The sequence below is a fragment of the Clupea harengus genome, chromosome 2, assembly GCF_900700415.2.
Source record: "Clupea harengus chromosome 2, Ch_v2.0.2, whole genome shotgun sequence".
In the NCBI taxonomy this organism is placed as follows: Eukaryota; Metazoa; Chordata; class Actinopteri; order Clupeiformes; family Clupeidae; genus Clupea; species Clupea harengus.
The window spans coordinates 29,329,519-29,352,677 of NC_045153.1; the positions used below are offsets into that span (position 1 = coordinate 29,329,519).

Here is a 23,159-nt window from a genome sequence, read left to right on the forward strand (position 1 = left end):
CTCCAGAGGAAGCAAGTGACACTGAGTGCCCAGTGCTCCCGCCTCAGAGGTCAAGGGTCAGAGCCATGGCGGGAGGAGCTTGGGTTCCGGATCACTATCTGGCCCCCCATCAGAAGCTCAGGAGACAGGGGAGAGAGAGGGCGTGCCTGACAGACATGCTGAGTGCAGCAGAAGTCAAGGGTCGGTGTCCATATCCCTTCTCTGCATGTCACCACAGAACAGGGTGAGCTGAAGTTCTCCTAGGCCTTACTTCTCCAAGTAAACAATTGAGAAGGAGTGAGAGAAGATAAAAAGAGAGAGAGAGATAGAATAGAAAAGAAAAGTGAGAGGAGGGGAACAAGTGAGACTGAAAGGGAGAAAGTCATTTATTGGCATCAAAATCAAAACACAAAAACGTCAGTTAGCAATGACGGCTGACAAACAGGCATCATCAGGCAATCAATCAAGGAACTCCACATTAGCCGGCGTGTGTGTGTGTGTGTGAGTGAGTGTGAGTGTGTGTGTGTGTGTGTGTGTGAGTGAGTGTGAGTGTGGATGTGTGTGTGTGTGTGTGTGTGAGTGAGTGTGGATGTGTGTGTGTGTATGTATTTTGACAGCCTCCTAAGTAGATCCACAGTCTGATGAAATAGGGAGCGCCTGAGCATGAAGTCACATGGCCTCATGGTCTCAGCTCATTGGCTGTGTAATTAGCCACAGCCTCCATCAGAGGCAGGCCATCAGCGGAGGGCAGAGAGGGACCCGGAGGAAGGCGGTGGAGCCGACGGCTCGCTCGCTCGCTCCCTCAGCATCCGCGGCCCATTTGCGCTCCAGACAACAGGAGGTGCGTCCTCCTCCTCCTCCGCAGCAGAGCAACAATCAGACGAGTGGAAAGGCTCACGGACACAAAAGGAGGAGGACTCGCACCACAACCAGCCACCTGCTCAGGACGTCCTGCTGGTTCCCTTTGGAGGTTACAGACTCAGGATTACAGGACGGAGAAAGACAGACAGAGAGAGAGATCAGAGCTAACGCTAATTCTCACAACCTTATCTTCTTCAGACACAGTGATCACAGCGAGGAACAGATGCAGACTAAATATTGAAATATTTTGCTTAAGTTATAAATCAACACTAACAAACAAATGTCTCATCACACTCATGCCAAGAGTCGGCAAAGGTTCTGTAAATGTGGCTGCCAAAAGTCAGTAGTCAAGCCCACAGAGCCTCCTGACCCTTCAGTGGAACACACCACGCTGCAGGAGCAGAACCACGGCGGTGTGGACGGGGGACGGGGGGCGGGGGGTGGGGGGCTGGGTTTTAATCACTGTTTTTTTATGAGCTCTAGCAGCGGGCTGGGAGCGGGGAGAGGACTCCCTCTGCCTCCTGCAGCCCACTTTTATGGCTTCCAGAGCGTCCTCTGTTTACACCCATAATCCTCGGCTGCTGGAGAGAGAGAGATGGGGCTGAGTGGGATGCCTTGTGGGCCGGTGAATGATGCAGAGTGAGGGAGGGAGGGAGGGAGGGAAGGAGGGTGAATGAGGGAGAGAGTGAGTGAGAGTAAGTGAGAGAGTGAGGGAATGAGTGAGGGAGAGAAAGAGTGAAGGAGAGAGTGAGGGAGAGAGTGAATGAGGGAGTGGGTGAGGGAGTGTAAGTGAGAGAGTGAGAGAGTGAGGGAATGAGCGAGGGAGAGGAAGAGTGAAGGAGAGAGAGAGTGAGGGAGTGGGTGAATGAGGGCGTGGGTGAGGAAGAGAGAGGATAGCATGAAGGAGCAAGCCCCCTTGCCCAACAATAGCCTTCATTACCAAGCAAGGGTCACATTTATGAAGGCAAGAGCGGGGAACTTAGAACCTCACAACACACAGAAATACACTCCCAGAGCAAGGGCAGTCAGCAACTGACCTCATAATGAAGATCAAGACCTTGACCACAGGGCATCGCCCTTCCTGATAGACACCAAAAGCTGACTATGGGCAGAGAAGCACTATGCCATCATCATCATTATCATCATCCTCCTCCTTATCATCATCCTCATCTCTCCAGCTAAAAGATCCGATTAGAGCCCACTGTGTTGACCCATTCAAACCACATCCTCTTTTCCACACAGTCAGGCCTTGTTCAGAACAACAACAGCTGATGCATGTTCATGCATTTCTGAGCGACTAGAGAAAATGTGTTTGTTGTGTTCCCATGCCAACACCATAGGTGACTCAGTTCAGATAGTGGGAACAACACTGCTCTGGCTATTGTTTTTAGAAATGTTTGTCAGCCATGGAGCCATCTCCTCCACTGTCCTGTTCTGGTATCACCGTGAATCATACCGTGAGGAAGGAGAGTCAGCAGGGATACGTTCACATTTCACAGGTTTAATCTGAAGTCAAGACTTGATGTGAATCGGGGCTACGTCCAAATATGGCAGTACATCAAATGCCAAATCACATTTGGAGACATTTTTCATCTTCATGAGAGATAATTCCTCGACTATTCATAGATGTCCATCCATCCGTCCCCTTCCTGTCGTGAGCGGCGGTGTGAATACTTCAGGGAGAAAAACAATAATCAGTTTAATTCAAATTGCTTTCAGTCAGGCAACAAGTCTGAAGTCCGTTCATAATGAGCAAAGGCCTGGCTCGGGCAGGAGTGACACACAGCCCAGAGACGAAGACAGCAGAGAGCGGTGCGGCAGGTTAGCCAAGCGGGAGGATGACTAGACTCCAGCTGTAGGGCAAATATGGTCTGAGGCCTTTGAAGACGTCAGCCATCATCTGACGGGGTGGGGTGGGGGGGCTGGGGGTGCAAACATCACTGCATTTGCCGCCAACAGAAGGGAAAACGCTCGAGTGAAGGTTGAATGAAAGGCAAGCTGTTTGCAAATGCGTAGTTTAAAGGGGGAAACATTTAAAGTTACGTTAATTACAGCACCATGCGTTCACTTGTCCAGAGTGTTCACGGTGAGGCCGGGGGTGTGTTTGGAGGGGGCAATGATGTATGTTTTTTTTAATTCAACTCGACTCTTTGGGCACAAATGCCAGGCGTGAGTCACGCGAAAAAAAAGCGAGGCTCGGAACTCCCTCCTGCCTTCCACAGTTCTGGGTCCTAAACAAACAAATGAGAGGACATTTGGACAAGACTAAACAGCGTTTTGGGAAGCCAAAACATCCATAAGCGCAACGACGCGGGGAGAGAAAACACCCTTACATCGCATGTTTGTTTTCGACACTGAATAAAAGCACCCAGATGCCTTCTGGCTCATGGTCTCGTTGCGGAGCGGGTCTGGTGATGAGCGCAGAGAGCTCTCGTCGGCTTTAGAGAAGAGCCCCTCCAACACTCCCAGCGCAGTAGTCAACCGTGGCGAGCGGTGGCCCTGTCAACAGTGTGCAGAGGAGACCGAAAGAGAGCAGAAAGGGAGCCCAGGGATCTCAAGAAACCCTCTGGGGCGGGAGGCACAGCAGACGTGTCACTCAGGAGAAATACGCCACAGTCCTGTGCGCAGAGCCCCGTGGTGTATCTGATGCTGCTGATGCGAGATTCACACTTTTGCCATGTTCTGGAGGGGGGAGGAAACGGCATCAGCAGAGGAGATTTGATTCATCTGACTGATCCAGCTTGAGATCTTCCTTCGCCTCCACATGCTGTTAGGGGTTGGGGGATGATCAATTTGACAATTACCGCAGAGTGCCTCCTCTCCCTCCCCTGCCTGGCCTGCCGTGGTGGGGCCTTTCCATGCCTCAACCACCAAGATCACAGAGGAGGGTTGCCCTGTCGGGAGAAATATGTTCAAGGCCTGTGTGGCTCGCTGGGACTGCCAAGGGACACACACACACACACACACACACACACACACACACACACACACACACACACACACACACACACACACACACACACACACACACACACACACACACACACACACACACACACACACACACACACACACACACACAATCTTAAACGTCTTTGGTCATCTGCAGACTTGGAGCAGAGAGATAGGGAGAAAGAATGCCATTCTGGGAAGTGTGTGATCCAGAGATCCACCCGGTGGCCTCCTTGCAGGACATCATCTCTGCATCAGCGCCTGCTTAAGGGGACTATGGCAACAGGGCCAGAAAACCAAAAGGCAAAATGTATTTCTAATGAGACAAGTGACAAACACAACAACAACACTGCTTATAAAAGGACCAACCACAGTGAAGAAAATAAAGCCAGTGGGCCCGCGGCGGTTAGTTCATTATCGGGTGCGTTGCCCCACGCGTGTGAATGGAACACAACAGGACTTTCCCTCTACATTACTAGTCTTTTCCACCCACCATCTTCCACATGGATCCACCCATTATGGAGCCTTTGAAAAGCCTCACAGCGGATGTACACACATAGCATCGTTCACACGTGCAACCTATGGGGGATTTAACGGGATAATATAGAAACTGCAAATCTTTCATATGGTTTTGGAAACTGCCAGAAGTTTCACAAGATACTACTGACGAAATCTGACCCTTAAAAGAAAACATTTTGTGTAGTAATTAGAATTACCATTTTTATTTAATTCTTTATTTTGCACAAGATGACTTGCTCCCAACTCTATTGAGGATTGATCTTAATTTAGGACAAATTGTTTAATTAAAGCTATTTATAGAACAATGTGCCTTTCTTTTTCCCTCTTGCTGTTCACCCAGCAGAACAGCATCTATTCATTTTCTTTCCCAGAGAACTGTGGCCTTTTCCCAGAAAAGAACAAGCTGAATAGTAGTATTACATGAGTGGTCAAGCAGCACAGAAATAAGGTCTTCATTATCTGAGTGAAATGGCTAGGGACGTGCCCCTGCTCTATGTAGGCGTCAGCCCATGAGGGTGAAGAACAACGGGCTCCACGCTAGCATACGCTTACTTAACCAAACGTGACATCGCCTCAGAGGGGTGATTTGTGTTTCCACTCACTGTGATAAATACATGCCCTAACACACACACACACACACACACACACACACACACACACACACACACACACACACACACACACACACACACACACACACACACACACACACACACACACACACACACACACACACACACACACACACGCAAAAAAGGGGGAGAAAAAAAAAGACTGTCAACAGGCCTGTAGTCATCAGGCGGTGCAGTCACTGTGATCTTTGCAGAAAGCTAAATTGCCATTGATTTGCTGTGGCTAGCGTTCTGCGGGCCCAGCAGGGTTCAGAGCTGCTGTGTAGGGTAAATAAAGAGGCCCGTCTATCACATCCGACTGCGCCAGCACCTCCACACTGAGCTGACGAGCTGCTGGAACAGCTTGAGCAAACAGCGCGAGTGAGAGCGTGAGGCGTCCATGCCCACGCAACACAACGCAACGCAACGCAACGCAAAGCAACACAACACAACCCAGTGCTCCCCTTCCCTCCGCTCCACCAGCCACTGTAGCCAGCCAGCGTGGAGGAATTTCATGGCTTAGAACCCAAAGCCAAGCCAATATGCACTTGATCTGTGATCCCAGATTATGATTTTCTTTTCAGAAAAAATCACGCAATAACAGCACAGTGCATATAGCCCTTATGAAATCAGGCTATAGAGTCAAACATCTTTCAGATGTTAGCAGGGTGAAGGACTGGCCCTTCTTGTTTTTTTCTTAGGAATTGTAATGACAGCCTCATCCTCGGGAGGTCTATATGGTTTTGCAATGAGACATCAATTGCGCTACCGAAACACTGAAAATACCCTCAAATGTCTAGGTCCAGCATAGCCCCACCACAGCAGCAGGCTGGTCTGACTAAAACTCATTCCATGTCATGTACTCATTTTGTGTGTGTTTTCAGAGGAAGAGGACTCATTTTTTCCCTGCTGTGGCACCTTTGGCTTTGAGGGAGTCCAGCTCTGGGCATGAGGCAGTGCTGAGATGTAGCAGCGCCAGCTGTGGCCCAGGCTCTCTGGCAGTGTGTCAGTGTGTGTGTGTGTGTGTGTGTGTGTGTGTGTGTGGTCCCTGGCTAATTCACACAGACAACGGCAGGGATGCCACAGCCCCCGGGCTCTCATCGACATGCTCTCCGTTTGCTAAACGAGCGGTGGGGGTGGGGGTGGGGGTGGCGAGGAGTCTTTTTTGCTGCAGCACGTCGCTGCTAGTTTCTGCGAATCAAGCCGGGATATGTCTCGGCGTCTTTGGTTTATTTACTCGCCTCGGTGTTTAATTATTACTGCTTAGCACAAACATTACACAACTCAGCCAGCTGGGACTTCGGTGCAGAAACATGGGGGAATGCTTTTAGGATGCTGAGCTTTTTTGGTTTGGGCTAATGTTAAAATGCTTTGTGTGTATGAGTGTGTGTGTGTGTGTGTGTGTGTGTGTGTGTGTCCCCTTTGATCAGGTGACCCACTGCAGAGCTGTTCTTCAGGAAGAGAGCCTACGGAGCAGAGAGGACCAGGCCACAGGTTCTGTACCGCATCAGCATCAGCACAGTGATCAAAGGGGTTCACATTTTTAACACCGGGGCCTTTGTTGTAATGCCTTCTCCCTGGCAAGCAGACTGAGGGGGGGAAAAAAAAAAAAAGCAAAGAACCAAAGCTCCCATCAGCCAAAAAAGAAAATACTTAAACTTTAAAGAGTGCATCTTGGCAAGGGACAACCACTACTTATATTTGCCATCCTTAATCCAGTCTTCACAGTCCGGTTTTCTCCAGCAGCAATTATACTTAAGCAATGTTAGTATCAAGGGGGGGTATGTGCATACTGTACTAGACAACACAATAGAACATTCCAGCCTATTCCACCCTATTAAGCTAGCATTTCTAGTGGGCTTAATTACAGGCTTACTTTTGGATTGTGATTTTATTACAAATGTGTGATCACTGAGGATTTTCTACCGGTACATTTAATGAGTAACCTAGGTGACAGCCCGTTCCCATTTAAAACAAGAGGAGCTCTGTATCTATGGGAAACTCTCATGAGCAACAGACCAATTCATTCCCCATCACAGGCGCCCCGTACCAGGGGGGAAAAGGGCCGTCCCCTAAACAAGGGCCCGAGCGCTGAGAGCACTTTATTTGTCATAGCCACTCACACACGGCGAGCGGTGAAACCCTCTCTACTCAACGAGACCCTTCTGTTCCATCAACCACAAACAGAGCAGTTTTTTTTCTGAAGCCAGATGATCATGTCCTTTCCTGACAGTTCCCTGTCGAGAGACAACCAATGCAGAGCCCCCCCCCCCCCCCCCCCTCACTTCCACACCCCGTACCTTCCACGCCGCAATTAGAACATCACAAGATTCACCTCGGAGCGAGCGCGTCTGTTCAACATCAATGTGGATTTTTACTGAGCAATTCTCTGTGTGAAGACTGCATTCACCCCCACCCCCACACCACACCACACCACACCACAACCCCAATACTGGAAGTAGCGGCGCACAGATTTCTTCGGGACCAGGGGACCGATGGAGGGCAAACTAATCGTGACCGAGAGGAGAAAGAAAGGGACGGATGGGGAGAAAAAAAAAAAAGAGAGAGAATGAGTAAGAGAGAGAATGAGTAAGAGAGAGAGAGAGAGAGAGAGAGAGAGAGAGAGAGAGAGAGAGAACAAAAGGAGAGCAGTTCAATGCGGCGCTGTCTCCTCCTCATGCGGGGACCATTCATCTCTGGGCCCAGGGGAGCAGCAGCAGCAGCAGCAGCCACGAGTGGGATGACCATGCCTGCGTCAGCACACCAGCGCACGCCGCTCGCCTCGCCCGCCTCACCAGCCTCGCACGCCTCGTGTGTCAGAGGACACTCAAGGAGAAAACAACTTGCAGACACAAGGTCAGCAAGGAGACAGACAGAGATAAAGAGAGAGAGTGTGTGTGTGTGTGTAAATGATGGAAAACGGAAGATAAAAAGGAAGTGAGTGTGAAGGAGATCGAGAGCACAAATTAAGGTGGTGAGTGACAGAGAGAGAGAGAGAGAAAAAGAGAGAGAGAAAGAGAGATAGAAAAGAGAGAGAAAGACATGGAGCATCGTGGAAGATCATGCGATTAACCAGGAGTGTCTGTAAGGCAGTGTGGAAAAAACGCAGAGTTGAGTGCCGAGGACAAGATCAGTGTCTCTCTCTGGTCTCTGGTCTCTGGTCCACCTCTCCAGCAGTGTGAGTGAGGCTGAAGCCACGGACGGACGCCTCTGTTCCTCAGGACCCTGCCCCTCTGTGCAGGCCAGGGCCGCTCTGTTTACACTGCCATTACTGAGCCTGCCCTCCAGGACTCATCAATCTCGCCATGCACCCAGATGTTGTTAAGATAATCAGACGAGTCCCTTTTGCTCGCTAAGGTCAGACAGATAGGATCAGCATCAAGTCAAGTGAAAGCAAAACAACAGGACTCCTTTCTTTCTTTATCGGTCACTCCCTCTCTCACACACACACACACACACACACACACACACACACACACACACACACACACACACACACACACACACACACACACACACACACACACACACACACACACACACACACACACACACACACACACACACACACACACACACACACACACACACACAGCAAAGGAACTGACCTTTGAAGACTGTTAGGCAGCACACCAGATGAAGACTTCAAACTAAAAATAATCCAGAAGCCAATCAGATAAACAGTAGCCTGCTCTGCTCTGCTCTAATGCGAGGCCAGTTTGCTTTCGCAGTCTGAGATCATGTCTGTGCCTTGGCCTGCTCTTGAAGTTCAATCTCTCCAGGCACCGTTGCTACGGCTGCCACTGAACTTCGTTAAGCTCTGCTTTGATAGTGGCTTGCATGTGTTGACTGGCTTCGAGAGGCGTCTTTAAGAGCAACATCCTAATTAGCATTCAGACGCCCCTAGACAAACTTAAATGATTGATAACAAAGCCATTTCCCACAGCTCGCTCAAGGCCACTGGAAATCATATTATTCGGAACATCATCCGCCCATTGTTGTGCAAAGCATCCTCGTCTCCGCGCGCCGTGACCGGCGACAGAGCGCTCAGTTCCCCTCCTGTCTGGGTTTGGGGTTGGGATGAAGTGGAGGGGGATCAAACTGCAGGGAATCAAGGGACTAGCGGGGTGATCCATGACTGCCAAAAATACCTACAGTGCCCTCCCAGCGACGGCAGCAGATATCAAACGCATTTATGATTCACTAGTCCCAAACAAATGGCAAACATTTAACAACATTGAGGTTCAAGCACACATTCAGACACAGACAAGCCTGATACAGACACAGACAGACAGACAGACAGACAGGTGTAGACACAGGCAACTAGTTTAAAAACCTGAGCTGGAAACAGGCTCCGCATGTCATTTCTGACCATATAGGACATTAAAGCTTCTCCCCTTTAAATAAGAGTAGTAGAAGTGAAGGGTGATGAGAGGGGGCTGGGAAGGTCATTAGGGAAGCATCTCTGCGCTCCACTCTCCTCCACTCCCTGGCAGCCTTTTGTTTAAGCCCCGCACTAGTGTAGTATATAGGTCATGAGGTTCACATGGAAGGGGCCGCAGAGTCACTTCATTAAAACCACTAACCATGTTTGTGAGGTGCCCTTTATTCCCTCAGATCGCTCTTATGTGGAAAAAAAGACTGACATAATAGCCAGAGATGCCCTTTACTTTCAGAGAGGATTTGTACCTTCAAAAAAAAGACAACGAGAGAGAGAGAGAGAGAGAGAATCACAGCAGGCTAAAAAAAGAACCATTTTAAAATGGTGGCTCTGGTAGCAATCAATGCCAAAAAAACATGCTCTATTCTCACCCATTACTGGGCGTCAGGGGTTTAATACCGTACTAGGCAGTGATTACACGGCAGTAAATAAGTGTGGTCAAGAAACTACAACAAGCGTTGAGGCTAAATAAGGAGCGTCTTGGGCAACAAAGCACATTATAAAACATGCAAAACCACAAAAGGCACATTTTTCAAGCATCGTGTCGAAGGTGCTAAAAACTAATCTGCGCCTGGAGTTATTTCATTGGGCTCCTATTTTAGACATCAAACAGACAGCACGTCATTCGACGGTTTCTCACACAAATCTCTCCTCGGCACTGTTCCTGGGTGCAGGCAGTGAGCAGGGGGGAGCTAACTCTAGTGATGATGCGCTCGTGGCTGAAGCTGTCACTCAGAGGCCAGGGTGAGAGAGTCTGTGAGACAGCACACCAAAGAGGAGTGGGGTGTGGGGGTGGGATGGTGAACTATGCCGCGGTCTTATTTTACATCACCGCCAGACACCGGAGAATTGGGACGCGGCCGTTTCGGTGACATCTGCCTTGTCTGCCTCATCAGAAGTGACACGGCTTCACAACTCGTGCTTTTTCTCGAAGAGGGAGCCTGCTTCACAAATCAACACGCCAGCCTTGCTCTACCCTCTCTGGAACAACACGCCAGCCTTGCTCTACCCACTCTGGAACAACACGCGTAAACATAGAATCCCAACGCAGAGGTGACAGGCTTCTGATAAGAAGAGAGGAAAGAAGCATATATATTTTTTAAACATTTTCCCTCTACTATTTTCTGATGAGATGCCATATTTCAATATTTCACCTCCTATGAAAATGTCCCCCAATTCCCAAGACTACCATTCAGAACAACATCACAATAATTCTTACCTTTAAAAAGACAGGGGGGGAGAAAAATAAAAAGATCTGTGCAGTCCGCATGAAAGTCTGCTACAGCCCAGAGTGTGGGGTTTAGTGTTGATTGACATGAACTAGAAAACAAAACTGCATCCCATTCCTGCTGCACCGGGCTCGCAAGAGACTTTTAAAGGGACGGGATAGAAGTGGGAGAGGAGGAGGAGGAGGAGGAGGAGTGACATGCTGACAAAACCCAGCAACAAAAACACTGAAGTCATCTCAACACTAAATTTAGATCCACAGCAGTGTCGGCATGGAGGACAAACACAATCTGTTGAAATGGGAAATCTCGCCTTGTCTGCGAAACATTTCTCATTCGTCTGAGAACATTTTGCGTTTCAATTAAAGCGTCACCCGGGCGGCGGGCAAGGACTGCATCCTTTCACCGCTTCATGACTCTTATGGGGACAATAAAACAACATCTACATGAAAGGGATTCATGGCAAAACTCTTGAAGAGGTGGCTCTCTGATCATTATCCTTATGCTATCCTTATCCTTATCCTTATGGAGTGCATGCCACAATCACACAATGGAAGTTTAATGTTTCTGTGAATCCAGATCCCACAGCTCAACTGATGGTTTCCACCTCAGAACCGTCTCCACTGAAAGCACTCATTTAAGAGCAATACTGCTTCAGAGAGGCTGATGATACCTTCACCTACTGTGAGTCTAGCCGCGATTTGAACACTGGAATCATAGATCAGTGCCGTATCAAGGCCAGATAGCAATCTAAGCTTAATCTTCTTTTTCCACATTCAAATTCTGTCACATTAAGAAAAAAAAGGGAAAGATACAATAGATGAACAATGCCCCATATTACCTGCAGAACTCCCGGGGTATCAGATCAGAGCTGTGTTTTCAGAAAAACATCGCTCAGTCAAATTAAAATGTTCCCATTGAGTGAACAAAGCGCACATATGCTCCACAAACCAGCCTGCACCTGCCAGGCTGAGTGGTTAGCATGCCATCTTTTTTTATTTTTTACTTCAAACATTATTCCATTACTCTTCCCTTTTTTGTCTGACCTCCAAGCACACCTGCCTCACATATCTCTGATCTTTATTAAATCAGTGGTGCAAGGTGGCAGCACACCTGCCGAGGCGTCCAACAGAATAGGGATACCTACCACATCATACATCCTCTTTAACAGAGCACTATATGGTCATACATGACCTCATCACCACATGAGGCATTAGGACTCATTACAGTGCCTGCTGAGAGTAGGCCCTACTGATCTTTTTTAATTTTCTGGTGAATTTAAATTAAAAAAAAATTATGCATTAACAACCTTTAATATCTTTAGATCATTAATAACTAATGGTGTACTTCTGTTAATAAAACACCTCAGGGCCCTCGAACAAGGTCTGGGTCACGACAGAGGAAAAATATATTCTTAATTCATCTCAAAGGCCTATTTCCTCTATGTATAGAAAATGAGTTCAGGTCTTCTGAATAAGAGAAATGGAGATGAATGGGTATTAATGCGTATGACTTATTTCTCCACGCTTTAAAGCTATGCAGTGGTCACTGGTCTGTTGGCCAGAGTCATATACATATTTGCATTAACTCATGGAGTCCCTGGGTTAACCAACCGTGCTGCACCTTTTAGCGCTTAGATTGCAGATACCCAGCAGCAACTAGCCAAGAAATCTAAGTACAATTAGCATTAGCTGCAGTGTTCAAAGGGCAGCTAATGCTAACGTGGCCGTCCATCAAGCAACACAACAGAGCCCAGCCTTCACAATCCAGCGTTTGATCTGCCTTGAAAAAAAAAGGGTTTATTGATCCAAAGCCTGGTTGCCCACATGACCCATTCCCACCTCCAGTGAGGCATTCCAAAAACAGGGTTTAGGGAGAAACCTGGGTAAATTAACTGAGAGTAAGTGATAAACCTCCTAAAAGAAGAGCCTTTGGCTTTGTTTTGCTAGGTGAATGAAGCCATAGGGCTCTTCTATTAAGAGGTTTACCAATTACTGTCTCTACCGTTAAAACTAACCATGGATTGTCGCTAAACCACGTACTTGGAATACCCGCAAGGTTGTCCACAACCCTAAGTCACACCACCATCCCAGTGGGCTGAGAGTTTAAGTGTCCTACACACACATTTACTACAGTACACACACACACACACACACACACATCAGATATATCTGCCAGTAGATTTCTATTCATGACTTTTTATGCTCACACATGTAGTAGCATCACCTCACCCACACCCTCATACATATCATAAATATGTTCCATGGCAAGACCCACTCTGTCTGAATGTTCCTCCGACTCTGATCTTGAGCAACATGATGATGGACCTTGAAGCAAAGCGGCGTGCTGTCTCAGAGGTGTACGGACACGAGATGACACGGGCTGGAAGAACAGAGGCTAGTGGTGACATGGGAATGGGTGCGGAGCGCACGTTAAGAGCCGTCACTCGAGATCCGTCAGACGCGGCAGTGGGAGATAAGAAGGGGTCTGGACGGATGGACGTACAGTACCGGGGCTAGCAAGCGGCCAGCTTGTAAAAGAGACGGACGAGGCAAGAGCAGATGGCCTTGTTGGCTTCAACAGAACAATGGCTCCCAGGGAATCTGCAATCAGCCAATCACTGAGGAGTGCAATAAAAAAAAACCCAGATGCTAGTGCAGCCTCCGGTGCCTTCAACGTGGGCAATGGAGAACAGGATGGCCAGCAAAGGCATTCAGCGAGGAAGCGTGCAGGGATGCCTGCATTTGTGTGTGTGTGTGTGTGTGTGTGTGTGTGTGTGTGTGTGTGTGTTTCAGCACACACACTATTACATGTGCACTGTACATGGGCAAGGCAGAAAAATAATGAAGTAAAACAGCAGTTAATAAAGTGAAACTAATAAAGCTGGTAACATCATCAGTTTGAAAAGCATGTTAAATTATTAAATGAAACGGAAACTAGTTTAAAAAAAGAAAAAAGAAGAAGTTTCATAATAAGCACCACGGATGTCCAAAACCCCAAGCTGTTGGGTTTCTTCTTTTACGCCATAAGACTGTTTCCTGTCGTACAAAAGTACATGGGCTCTCGAGCTGCTTAGGTGCAAACATTACGAAATCTGCGCCAAGCCCCGTTATACAATCACCAATCCGCAAACCTGAAAACAAACACGCATTTCGCAAAAAAAAAAAAACATTTCAACCCATTTCCAAGCCACTTAGCCTTTCAGACACTCGAAATGTGCAACTGCATCATTCATGAGAAAAGCCTGCTCCATTTGCCCATCAGGCCACAGTCATTACTGCTGTTTTGTTACACTGACAGACACAGTCAAGTGTGATTTAGACTGAATGGGGCAGATCTGGCCCAAAAAAGGGGAACATGGTGTGCTGTGTGGATCTGGCGAACACGGGACATGCCATTAAGCAAGAACCCAATGCAGTGGTGGGGTAGGAGGGGAGGGGATGGGGGCGGGGGCTTTAGACAGGCAGCACAGCCTCTGATACTTCGACAGTACACGATACCTCCATATTTTATAAGGCTCTGCTTGTTAATGCACACATACATGCGGTGCTCGTGTTGCGTCAGTTGGGCACTCAAAGGTGAGGCCTGCTTTTGAGGTGCATTCTGGAGGTGGGTTCGCCTGACACAAGATGTTACTTCAGAGTGAGTGCCCCTCTATTACGGCAGGGGGTTAATGCATGGTATGCTGACAGACTTGACATTCACTTGCTGTACGAGGACTTCCGCTTTCTCTTGTAAGCACAAAAACACTTTGAAAGGGCTGGAAAGGTTTTGCCATCCACTTAAATACAGAGAGTCCAGGGCACGGCCAGATTTCCAGAGGAAGCAAGAAGGTATGGCATTCACACTCACTGTGTGCAGCACCTTTGACAGCGTGGAGTGACCTGACAACACTAAGCCTGAGGTCCCAGCAGGACCACCATGATCTGCCAGACGTTTCCCAGCAGACGTTACGCTACCTGGTGTCCCTGCCATGAGGTCAGACCTCCCCAGTGGAGCAACAAAGAGCCACGAGCCGCTCTCCAAAGGCAGCTCCATCTGCTGGAGATGAAGCCAGTGGTCGCTGCTCGCCACGTTCTCCCTGCTCAGCAGATCCAGCCATCAATACGCATTTGTCACAGTCAGTGGCTACTGGCCTGCATCATTTAGCAATGAGGTGAGACGTCATCAGCTCCGAGCCCTCTGAGCAAAGAACATTTATGCACATCTTTGGAGACCTTTGCAGTGGGAAAGGCCCCAGGCATCTAAAAGCCATCGCTTCTGAAAGCCGGTCATATATATGCTGTGAGCACATAGCAGTGTCACCCACAGTTCAAAAGTAAAAAACACAACACTTGTTTTTCATATCTTTTTGCTAACTCCAAAAAGGACTGGACTGGTCTTGGTTCATTAAAGCACGGCTGACTGTAAAATGTGGATTAAGTCTCCAAATGACTGACTGTCATCCCAGCAAGGTGCAGAGAGAGATACAGGCCTCGCCGCGTCCCTACAGACACCTTGTGATAATGACTTCAGAACCACCACTGCCATCTGAGAGAGGGAGAGCTATGCAAATCTGGCAGTGTCAGGGGAGCATCTCTTTATTTTTATATATATATATATATATATATATATATATATATAAAAATGTCAAAAAAACGTTCTCACCACAACAATGTGCTACTTCATAATTCAAATACCAAAACCCTAATCAAGTGAAGTGAAAGCAGGGTTCTCTAATGAAGAGAACTTCCTAGGGAATCATCTCATCTGAACACACACTCAGCCGGGCTCCCTAGTAGGCCTTCGGGGCAGGCATTCTTCAGATTTTGACTAGCCCAAATTAAAAAAGACCATTTTTTATGTAGAAAGGTAGAGAAAGCAATACAAAAATAAAATATATACAGTATATATATATATATATTTAACAAGCACAGACTGAAACAATTATGAATATCATTATGCATCCTAGTGATGTCTGCTCTTCTTCCCTGTTCTTTTCGGGGGCACTGCTGGCCATTTGAGTGCCCTAAGCATAATAGCTGTGTGGTGCACCTCCCCCCCAACACAACTTATAATTATTATTTATTATATTAGATGTGAATGTCTCAGCATAGTTAATATAAACCAATAGCACAAAACCAGTCACACAAATATTAATGCAAACAACTAAAGCAAATAAAAGGTCTATTCAGGTTATAGAGATTATTTTCATTCAGTTGAAATGTTATTTTGCTCATCCTTAAATTCTTTGCTTATTGTGTATCGGTTTTGAAATATTCAGTTGAAAAGAAATGTTGCCAACTTGATACTGTTTGATGATGTGTTGATAAATAGTGTTGTGTCACTTTAAGATATTTGATTTAAGCTACGTTCTCCTATTTTGACATTTTACCAAGATGATAAATTGTTCTCTCCTTTGTATGCTCTGGATAAAAGCGTCTGCTAAATGACTAAATGTAAATGTTAATCAGTGTTAGAATAAACCACACACTCACAAATTTAAATGCTGGCTAGCATCAGCTTTGTGGCCCATAGACTAGACTTGTAAAATGTAATCCAACCTGTAAATCTCACATTAGATAGTTAAACTTGGATATTGCTTGCCTGGTGTGCATGCATTGTGTAGGCTAATGTTCCAGTATTTTAAGAGATAACACGTTCAAACATACATGTTTTTTTTCTCTTCGGCTGCTCACTCTGATTGCCTTTCCACCATGTTTCTCGTAGACCGTTGCTTATAGCCTTCATATAGTCACCATAAGGGCTTATCCGACAGAATAAACACTAACCACAGAGAGAGAGGTGGGGCATCACAATCCTTCATGTTATTAGTACAGTAAAACAGAGTGTATAGCCTACAATGGTTTAATGGTGTAGTCGACGTAGGGGGAATAGGACACTGCTCTGCGAAGGCCCCTCTGGTTGCTAGCGCTCTGTCCGGTAAAATTAAATCCTAGTTAAATCCGAATTCATGTTTTGGCTTAAACGCTAGGTCATGAGACATAAACGTTTGTTCGTTATGTTCATTAGCTTTTCTGATGCACCATTTTACATGGATTGCTGGTGTGGCACAGGACTCCTAGGGGACAAACGATTATGTTCAAAAAAGTGTTCGTTTGGTGGTCAAAGTACTTCCTCAAAGTCAAAAGAGCAGAAAAACGAAAATGTTATTTCACTTAGGGGATCATTTCTGATAGCCCGTCGGACGGGGGTGCTGTTAGATTTCCCGACGGGGACGCCAGGCTAGTGATTTTGCAAGCCCTGTTTCTCTAAACCTCACAAAAGCCAGACGAAAGATATCAAAATGAACCTGGAATGAGCCACCAACTTTGCTGCAGGCCCAGTTGCAGAACCGGGACAGAAGGGTGTCCATATTGCAACCCCTCCCTCCAACGCAGTTGAGTCACGATGTCATCGGCGTACTTGATGGTGATAAGCCTTGTCATGTGCGTTAGCCCATTTTACATTTCGCTGTGGGTCCATCGTCAGCATGTTAGGTTATGAAACAGGTTACAAAATCCATGTCAGAAGTGGCCCAAATGCTTCCTCCACCGCCGCCGAGCCCGATGGCCACACTGATTTGTTTGGAGCAATTACCTGCAGCCCTTTTCCCCACACTTGTCCCAAAAAGGAATTATGCAACAGAAGTCTCAACATACACATAAACTCCGCGTGACTAATGGCTGCAACCCGCGGGTCCAAACTGGGATATTTTGTGGGATACTTTGTGACAGGGAGCCAGGGCAGCTCTGATTTGGCCTTTGGGGGAGGGGGGGGCACAGTGCGTCTCAGGCCTGCTGGGTTTTAGTGCCATCAGCCGCCCCACTACTGAAGACCCCCTCCATCTACGCCTCCTGGGGCTACAGTGCCACCCAATTAGTCAGTCCAGCCACCCCCATCCGCCTCCTCTCCCACCAGAGACCTACAGAAAGGCCAATACTTCCAGTCCAATAGGTTTACTCTTAAAAGTTACTCGCAGCATTAAATCCAAGTTTGAGTCATGCTTTTGCTAGAGTCACCGTAGCACGCCACCTAGATTTACAGTGTACTTGTCGTAATAATAAATAATCGTATTTAGGGGAATTGCAACGAGACAACTGCCGCTTAATCATTTATGGTGTGGAGAGACTGAAATGAACGAAATGTATTGGCAAAATCACCTATCTATTTTTGGTGGTTCCATCTTTGGAATAATCGCAGATGTAAATGTGGAAAGAAAGGAAAAACCTGCAGCACTGGAACCCAAGCCTGGTTTACTTTAGACTGTGAAACCAGCCAGGACTAGGGAACTAAACTTTAAGGCTATACTAACTATACTATATACTTTAAGGCATTTACAGCTACTATCCCCACAGTGTGAAAATGTAATCAGGAACCACTGTGTGCCTTTTACTCAAATATTTTAAGGAACTCGAAAAATGGCAAGAATACCTATTACTTTGGAGGATATGTTACAATTAATTTATCACAGAGGAAGTTCAAACAGGAGAGAGGTGATTCATATTGCTCTCTCTTCTAGGTCCAGAGGCATTTCCACAGAGATTCTGTGTTTTGGCTTTCCAAATTTGCCAAACTTCAATCGGCTTGAAATATTACGAAAGATAATTTTTTCAGGGTACAGTTCAAGGAGTGAAGATAAGCCAAACAGAGAAGCTCTCGCAGTAACATGATGCTGCTGACATGCTCTTGTTTCGCCATCATTATTTCTGTGCATCACACCATACATTAACAAGAGGCCTCAACTGCCACTCTTTGCATTTAGATTGTCCCTGCAGACTAGTGCGATAACATTAGTGCTGGTAGCATGCACTGGACAAATACTGACTGCCGGGTTAAACTGTCATTCAACAGTCCAAAAATAGTCATCAGCAGGATGCTACAACAGAGTAGATATGATACGTTATGGAGTTATGGCTCTGGATGTATGTATGCTTTAGATGCAAGACTTAGGTGTTCATCTATGGTGTTATCATCATAACATATACAGTATACAAATGAGCCAGACAATAAAGCTAAGTCAAGCCAAGGATCGGTTTCAGGTTGACATTCTGTATGCCGCCACAGAACGCTGGCTCGTTTTGTTTGAAAAAAAAAAAAAAACGTCCTCGTCAAGTCTTCAACTCTGCACACAATATGTAAAGAAACACCTAAACTTCTATGTTTCGACTGCATCTCGGCTTAACCCTTGTATCCGAACTCAAGCAAGCTAGAATCAAGAGTGATGTGTCTGCTGAACACAGCACCTGCAGCAGCGCAGAGAGAGCTTGGCCCGTACACGCACGACCCCCACATCTCCAGCATCAGCACTGTCCAACAGCTGCAAGGCCAAAGGCTCCAACCAACCCAGTAATTAACTGCCCCATGACGGTTAGAGATGCTTCCTAGGTCATGCAGGACGAAGAGAATTAGTGAAACCTACTAAACTGGCATAATTCTTTTTTAATTGTAAGAATAGGAGGTGGTAACATGGTCTCAAGCCAAAAAGAAAGAGTATGCAAGTATGACAGAAATGGATAAAGCCAAACTGGGCAGCAGACATTACTGTGTGCCGAGATGTCTGATGCAAGCCAATCTAGTGACTTCCAGAGAATTCATCAATGGGGCCACTTCTGTCTGTTTGAAATCCACAGTAGCAAGATGTCAACAACACCTACAAGTACAGTACATCACATGTGTAAACAGACACAACGCCCTTTATTAGTTATCAACAGAGCCAAAAGGAACTCAACTAAGGAACTGGCTAAAAGCCCTCTGTCAGATGTTGGCTGGTGTTTAAGTTACACTGATTAAAATGTGTGCTTCTGGTTGGAGGCTGGGTTCACATGCAGGTAATTTGACTTTCAACAACTCCATCCTTCACTTGAACTCAGCACGACGGAATGAAAGCCAGATGCATTACATTCTGGTCCAGCAGGTATGCAGAGCGCAGTGCCTGAGAGGAGATGACTGCTACGTTCAGTGCAACTGCGATGCACAATAGCCTTGTATAGGCAATATGCCCAAAAGAACTGAAAACAGAAGCCAAACCAACTATAGCGGGCCAGTTTAGCATGATAAAATGAAACAAATTTGGCAGGAAAAACCAAGAAAGGGGTTCTAATGAGATTTAGAAATGGAGGCACTTCAAATAGGGCCCCTCAAGTGCCATGGTCACCATTTTATCAAGATTTTATGCCACATAATTTTTCAAGATGGTATGCCATATTCCATGGTTATATAAGAATACATAAAAACATAAGTACATGTTTAAACACATCTTAAATTAGAAGAAACAAGTTATCTTGAGCTTGTGTTATAAGTGTTATATAGCAGTTTTGCTTATGGTATAATAATGTATCCATGCTAGTGTGCTGATTTAGCCCTTGTAGTATTCTCTTCCATACGTGACGAATATCTACATATTTACCAGATATTTAATATGGACTACAAGTGACCCTTTCATGAATTGACATCTGATAATGGTGTACTCTAGCGAGTAGACTTACATATGGTAGTCCTGGTGACCTGTTGCAGTCATTAACAGAATGTAGTTGTGCAGGAGTTCCTGCCAGAGAGATGTAGAGGCCTGCTGCTAGAGGTATGCTCCATGCATGGCCAGGACGAGGTTGGAAGGGCAGTTTCAGGCCCCATTAAGGATCAGTTATGTCTTTTGAATCAAGTACAATTATAAACTTGATTTCCTCTTCAAGTGTCTTTCCAAGTGCTTTCGTAACGTTCACAAGATTGTGCACATCTCTTGAAATTCAGTTGCACACTTGAGGTTTGATAATGGTGATGCCTGGTTGCGTGCTTAGGTCTACTCTGATGTACCTCATCAAACTGTTGGAACACCAGCCACTTCAGGCTCACCAATGATCCAATGACGTAGTACTAGGAAAATGCAATAGTTCGTCCCTACAACAAACCCTCAGGACAGGTCCTTAAGTCTGAGGCCGGAAGCAAACCGACTTCCTTTGGGCAGTTGAATACCTACTGAAGGGCAGTGTTGTCGGCAAGCTGTCTGCTTCTCCTCTTCCCCCAGTGGAAGTCAGACACTGGCAGGGAGAGGTCTGAACCTCGTGTCCAGATGAGCAACATCTCGATGCTAGCAGTCCTGCGCCTGGTGATCTATTCCAACCCAGGGGCTTCCTCTGTGGCATCTAGTGACAGGCCCATGATCAGCTGATGGTCCCTGTCTTTCTGGTCTTGCTGCACACAGAAGGCCTGTGTGGTGAAGGTCTGTTTATGATGGCACAGCAACCCAAGCTGAAGCTTTCCTGAGCTCTGGGAAGGGGCCGAGGCCCTCTAAGGCCAAAGGGCATGTCCTGAGGCTTTCTGAAGGCCTGATGAGGTCATTCCCAAGTTCATTTTGATTTTGAAGCGAATGGACAGATAAACGCACCGGTCATTCCCACTAGCTGCCCAGGTTGTTAACTACGTTTTTTTTTATCTGTGCCATAAACACATCAGTTCGCAAGCTAGCTAGCTTTTATGAGTGCTAACTGTGCTGTAGTCTGTTGACTTTAGCTACTCCTGCTTTAAGAAACTTCTATTATGGCATGAGTAACACATCTAAAGCATTTGCAATTCATCAAAGAGGAGTGTACAGCATTACAAGTTGTCACAAATAATGAAAGGGTCACTTGTAGTCCATATTAAATACCAGGTTTAAAAATCGTGTTTGTCAACTCTGGAATAATCTATAGTAACCAAAATAGAACCATATAATGGCTAAATTAACACACTAGCATATTAATTCCATATCATATTAGACCCAATTAATTTAACCTTCACTTTTTCTTTATTACATTTTTTTTTCTCTTCAGTTTCTCCATTGACTCCCATTCCATTACAACAGAAAAATGAATTTTAAAAAGGGGTTGATGCAATTTATCATCAATGGAAGACAAAATAACTGATTTCTTTTAGGATGTGTTTAAATATATAGCCTTGTGTTATTGTGCATTCTTATATAATCATATAATATGGGGGCCAAGTACCTTGGTTTCTTAATTAGCTTAGAAGGTTCGTTTTCCTGCCAGATTTTATGCTTTTTAACATAAAATGCATATTTATTTTTTTAACCGATTGAGCTAAACAAAAATGTAACTGCCCCACCAAAGTATCATCTCAGAAAATACAATAGGCCACTACCAAATTTCAAGTGCTATTACAAGAAAATACATTTATGTAAACCCCGGGGGCTATCTCAACTTTTTTTTAATTAAGTGTAACATCACTAATGTAACATTTAGTTTTTGTCAGGCTGTTGATGATCAAATATTTCCAGAAGTATCGCTGGGTTTGTTTACTATAAATGGAATCACGGTTGCTTGTAAACATGCTCGAAGTGCTACAGTGCTGTAGCAAAACATTTTGGAGGAAAGCGGGAAATAATCAAGTTGTCCTGCATTGATGCTCTGACGGTGACAACCTGTCTCCAACACATTACAGAGTGATCCGAAACAAAACAGTAACCTTAAGCAGTGTATACTGAACATGTCATCACTTAACGAATAGGCAGCGGTTGTCTTTTACGAGGTATAAACTATTGGTATTCAGTGAAAGAATTGTCGCATTCGGTTCTCTCAATCTCGGCTCCAGTCTGTTATGCTTCTGTGTTATGGTAGCCTAAACCACGTCCTTTCATTGCAGCTAACCTAGCGAATCGTTTAGCTTAGCAAAACAGCGCGTTCGTGGGACTCGCATGGACTCTGCATTATGACAACGAAGTGTGGCGTGCTCCCCCGGAACGTCTACAACACAATGTAGCCTATCTCTTTCAGGAGGAAGAGAGTTAAGCTGCACTCAAACGGTACCTGAGGGTTTTTATTCAACTGAGTGGCGTGCTATGCAACACAGCACTGACAGCTTAGAAAACAATGTTTTGTAGCTGCTCGAACATGATCACACAATTAGAAACTCGTCGAGTTGAAACCGTTGTGCGTGTCTAGCACTTCTTAGTTCATCGGCTTCAATTTGGCGAAACGGTTAGTTTGGGTGCGAGTAAATATTACATAAACACAAACGGAACGAGAGCAAAATAACCCGTTTCTAAAAATATACCTGTAGTTCAAAACACATCAATGGGGTTAGTACTTACAGAGTTTCTCGCCGTGCTTGAGAATGCTTCAGAGATTATTTGATAGTAAGTCGTTGTCCATCAGTTTCTACTGCACAGAGCGCCTCTTGTTTGCAGCTCAGTCGCTACGTCTGATTGAACGTATTCGTACTGCTCGGCATGAGGCACACACTGCATTTGATCAGTCGGCAGCGGCCTAAGATACACTCACGGGGTCGCTCGTCGGGAGCGAGTAACGTGGTGAGAGAAACACGTCGTCATTGGATGAGGGACAGTCGCAAACACTCCCGTCTTGAGAACTGGGAGTGCGCAAACAGCAAAACCGGACGCTGTACTCAAATATGATTGGATTGCCAGCGGAAGGTGGTTACCTAGTGCTGACGAATGATTGGATGACAAAATCGTGACAGAAAGAAAATGATCCTATCCCAAGAATAAAGTGGATGTAGACACCATATCATAAAAAGCTGGTGTTCCTTTGCACTTGCATTCAATAGAAAACATTTAAGGTATCTGAAGAATATAAA

At 46.0% G+C, this 23,159-nt stretch overlaps 1 protein-coding gene across 1 annotated transcript in view; it reads right to left on the bottom strand.

Annotated features, from left to right (window-relative positions):
* Window positions 1-22,929, bottom strand: part of adarb1b (adenosine deaminase RNA specific B1b) — a 109,537-nt gene extending 86,608 nt beyond the window's left edge. Inside the window, exon 1 of the mRNA XM_031560129.2 lies at window positions 22,654-22,929. The gene's annotated coding sequence lies outside the window, so the exon portion shown is untranslated. The remainder of the gene's footprint in view (window positions 1-22,653) is intronic.
* Between the last annotated feature and the right edge of the window lie 230 nt (window positions 22,930-23,159).